This window comes from Arachis duranensis, chromosome 9 (genome assembly GCF_000817695.3).
Source record: "Arachis duranensis cultivar V14167 chromosome 9, aradu.V14167.gnm2.J7QH, whole genome shotgun sequence".
NCBI classification, from domain to species: domain Eukaryota; kingdom Viridiplantae; phylum Streptophyta; class Magnoliopsida; order Fabales; family Fabaceae; genus Arachis; species Arachis duranensis.
Genome location: NC_029780.3, coordinates 28,212,178 through 28,216,962, shown reverse-complemented (window position 1 = coordinate 28,216,962; position 4,785 = coordinate 28,212,178).

Below are 4,785 nucleotides of genomic sequence, written 5' to 3'. Positions count from 1 at the left end.
CTAGTCTTTCCTTAGGAGTTGACTAGGACTTTAGGTTTTAAATTAATTTGTCCACTTAACTGACCTTCATAGTTAGAGGTTGACTTAGTGGTAGCAAAAATATAATTCTCATCACCATTGATAAGGATAACTAGGATAGGATTTCCAGTTATCATACCTTGCCAAGAGTTTTATTAGTTATTGATTTATTAATTCCTGCAATTTATTTCTCTTGTTCAAAACCTTTTCAAAACCCAAAAACACTATTTTGCATAACCAATAATAATTCATACTTCCCTGCAATTCCTTGAGAAGATGACCCGAGGTTTGAATACTTCGGTTTATAAATTTTATTGGGTTTGTTACTTGTGATAACCAAACGTTTGTACGAAAAGATTTTCTGTTAGTTTAGAAGCTATACTTACAATGCGACTATTTTTATAAAATCTTTACTAGCAAAAATCCTAACGTCAGCATGCCACTTGGTGTCGAAGGTGTGGCACGCCAATCCGAACATGTCACTTAGGCGTGCCACTTGAAGTCCAAGGCGTGGCACGCTGGTGTAAGTTTTCAGAGAGGATGGAAGAGGCCAATTACATGGGGAATAATCATTAGAGCTCATGAATGGTAGAAGTAGGTTCAATGGAATCTCTATGGTCTCTAGATGAGCCTCAGATTCTTTAGGTTTCTCAAATGGGAACTCCTTTTTGTCCAGAGGACGTCCTATGAGGTCTTCCTCACTGGGATTCACGTCCTTCTCCTCCTCTCTAGGTTCGGCCACACCAAGTAAGGTTATGGCCTTGCACTCTCTTTTTGGATTCTCTTCTGTATTGCTTGGGAGAGCACTAGGAGGAGTTTTAGTGACTCTTTTACTCAGCTGGCCTACTTGTGCCTCCAAATTTCTAATAGAGGATCTTATTTCATTCATGAAACTTAGAGTGGCCTTAGATAGATCAGAGACTATGTTTGCTATGCTAGAGGGGCTTTGCTCAGAATTCTCTGTCTGTTGTTGAGAGGATGATGGAAAAGGCTTGCTATTGCTAAACCTGTTTCTTCCACCATTATTAAAGCCTTGTTGAGGCTTTTGTTGATTCTTCCATGAGAAATTTGGATGATTTCTCCATGAGGGATTACAGGTGTTTCCATAGGCTTCACCCATATAATTCACCTCTGCCATTGCAGGTTTCTTAGGATCATAAGCTTCTTCCTCAAAAGATGCTTCCTTAGTACTGTTGGATGCATTTTGCAAACCATTCAGACTCTGAGAAATCATATTGACTTGCTGAGTCAACATTTTGTTCTGAGCCAATATGGCATTCATAGTATCAATTTCAAAAACTCCCTTCCTCTGAGGTGTCCCATTACTCACAGGATTCCTTTCAGAAGTGTACATGAACTGGTTATTTGCAACCATGTCAATGAGTTCCTGAGCTTCTGCAAGCATTTTCTTCAGGTGAATAGATCCACCTGCAGAATGGTCCAATGACATCTTAGACAATTCAGATAGACCATTATATAATATATCCAGGATGGTCCATTCTGAAAGCATGTCAGAAGGACACTTTTTGGTCAGTTGATTGTATTTCTTCCAAGCTTCATAGAGGGATTCACCTTCTTTTTACCTGAAGGTTTGAACATCCACTCTAAGCTTGCTCAGCTTTTGAGGAGGAAAGAACTTGGCTAAGAAAGCTGTGACCAGCTTATCCCAAGAGTTCAGGCTATCTTTAGGTTAAGAGTCCAACGATATTCTATATTTGTCTCTTACAGCAAAAGGGAAAAGTATAAGCTTATAGACCTCGGGATCAACTACATTGGTCTTAACAGTGTCACAGATATGTAAGAATTCAGTTAAGAACTGAAAAGGATCTTCTGATGGAAGTCCATGAAACTTGCAATTCTGTTGCATCAGAGAAACTAATTAAGGCTTTAGCTCAAAATTGTTTGCTCCAATGGCAGGGATTGAGATGCTTCTTTCATGGAAGTTGGAATTTGGTGCAGTAAAGTCACCAAGCACCTTCCTTGCATTGTTGTTGTTGGGTTCGGCTGCCATGTCCTTTTCCTGTTCGAAAATTTCAGTTAGGTCTTTTCAGAGTACTGTGCTTTAGCTGCTCTTAGCTTCCTCTTCAAGGTCCTTTCAGGTTTAGGATCAGCTTCAACAAGAATGCCTCTTTTCTTATTCCCGCTCATATGAGAGAGAAGAAAACAAAGAATGTATTGAATCCTCTATGTCACAGTATAGAGATTCCTTTATGTGAGTAGAAGAGAAGAAGAATAAGAATGAGGAAAGAAAGAGAAAAATTCGAACTCAGAGAGAGGGAGAGGATAAAATTCAAATTTTAATTAAGAGAAAAGAAAAATATTTTTGTTTTTATTTTAATTATTAGTTAAAATTCAAAAATTAAGGGAAGAGGTAAAATAAAATTAAAATTTAAAACAATTAGTTAATTAAAAAAAAATTTAAAAAAGAGGAAGGTGATTTTCGAAAATTAGAGAGAGAAAAGTGGTTAGGTGGTTTTGAAAAAGATTAAGAGATATTAAAACAAACAAAAAGTCAAGTGGTTAATTGAAAAAGATTTGAAAATCAATTTTGAAAAGATAAGAAGTTAGAAAAGATTTTGAAATTAAAGTTTGAAAAAGATATGATTTGAAAAATATATGATTAAAAAGATATGATTGAAATTTATTTTGAAAAAGATTTGAAAAGGAAATTAAAAAGATTTGATTTTTAAAATTAAGATTGATTACTTGACTAACAAGAAACTAAAAGATATAATTCTAAAATTTAAAGATTGAACCTTTCTTAACAAGAAAGTAACAAACTTCAAATTTTTGAATCAATCACATTAGTTGTTAGTAAAGTTTTCGAAACTTTGAAAATGAAATTAAGAAAAAAGATTTTGAAAATCAATTTTTAAAATTTTCAAAAATATTAAGAAAAAAATGAAAAGGATTTGATTTTTGAAAAAGATTTGAAAAGATAAGATTTTTAAAAATGAAATCTTGAATTGATTAACAAGAAACAACTTATTTTAAAATTTTTTGACTAAGTCAACCCAAAGATTTCGAAATTTATGAGAGAAATAAGGGAAAGATATATCTTTTATTTTTTTTGAATTTAATGAGGAAAGAGAAAAACCACAAAATGACTCAACACATAAAAATTTTGGATTAAAACAAATGATGCATGCAAGAACACTATGAATGTCAAGATGAACACCAAGAACACTTTGAAGATCATGATGAACATCTAGAACTTATTTTTGAAAAATTTTTAAGAAAAGCAAGACATGCAAGACACCAAACTTAGAAATTTTTAATGGTTAGATACTAACAAAACAAGAATGCATATGAAAAACAAGAAAAGACACAAAACAAGAAAATTTAAAGATCAAACAAGGAGACTTATCAAGAACAACTTGAAGATCATGAAGAATACCATGCATGAATTTTTCAAAAATTTTCGGAAAATAAAAGCATGCAATTGACACCAAACTTGAAAATTGACACTAGACTCAAACAAGAAACACAAAACATTTTTGTTTTTATGATTTTATAATTTTTTTGTTTTTTCAAAAATTATTTTTAGAAAAACGAAAAAGAAGAAAAATTTTTGAAAGATTTTTGAAAACTTTTTGAAAATAAGATAATGGTTGAAACAAGAAGAAAATTACTTAATCTGAGCAACAAGATGAACCGTCAGTTGTCCAAACTCAAACAATCCCCGGCAACGGCACCAAAAACTTGGTACACAAAATCGTGATACATAACTTCGTGCAGCTGACCAGCAAGTGCACTGGGTCATCCAAGTAATACCTTACGTGAGTAAGGGTCGATCCCACGGNNNNGATACTTATGTAATTCATTGGTGGGAATTTCAGATAAGCGTATGGAGATGCGTTATTCCTTCTGAATCTCTGCTTTCCTACTGTCTTCATTCAATCATTCATACTCCTTTCCATGGCAAGCTGTATGTTGGGTGTCACCATTGTCAATGGCTACTTCCCGTCCTCTCAGTGAAAATGGTCCTCTACAGTTTCTGTACGGCTAATCAACTGTCAGATTTCTCGTCTCGAATGAAAAATACCATGCACAGATATCGTATGGCTAATCAGCTATTGGTTCTCAATCGTTTAGGAATAGGATTTACTATCCTTTTGCGTCTGTCACCATGCCCTACAGTAGCGAGTTTGAAGCTCATCAAAGTCATCCCATCCCAGATCCTACTCGGAATACCATAGACAAGGTTTAGACTTTCCGGATCTCAAGAATGCTGCCAATTGATTCTAGCTTATTGGTGCACGAAATTGTGATACACAATGGTGCCAACAAGTTGTACGCACAATTGTAATCTCACTCTTTTTCACAACTTCGCACAACTAACCAGCAAGTGCACTGAGTCGTCCAAGTAATAAACCTTACGTGAGTAAGGGTCGATCCCACGGAGATTGTCGGCTTGAAGCAAGCTATGGTCACCTTGTAAATCTCAGTCAGGCGGATTCAAATGGGTGATAGAGTTTTCATAATTAAAAGATAAATAAACAGAAAGTAAATATAGAGATACTTATGTAATTCATTGGTGAGAATTTCAGATAAGTGCATAGAGATGCTTTGTTCCTGTTGAATCTCTGCTTTCCTACTACCTTCATCCAGTCCTTCATACTCCTTTCCATGGCAAGCTATATGTTGGGTTTCACTGGCGTCAATGGCTACCTCCCGTCCTCTCAGTGAAAATGGTCCAAATGCGCTGTCACCGTATGGCTAATCATCTGTCGGTTCTCGATCATGTTGGAATAGAATCCAGTGATC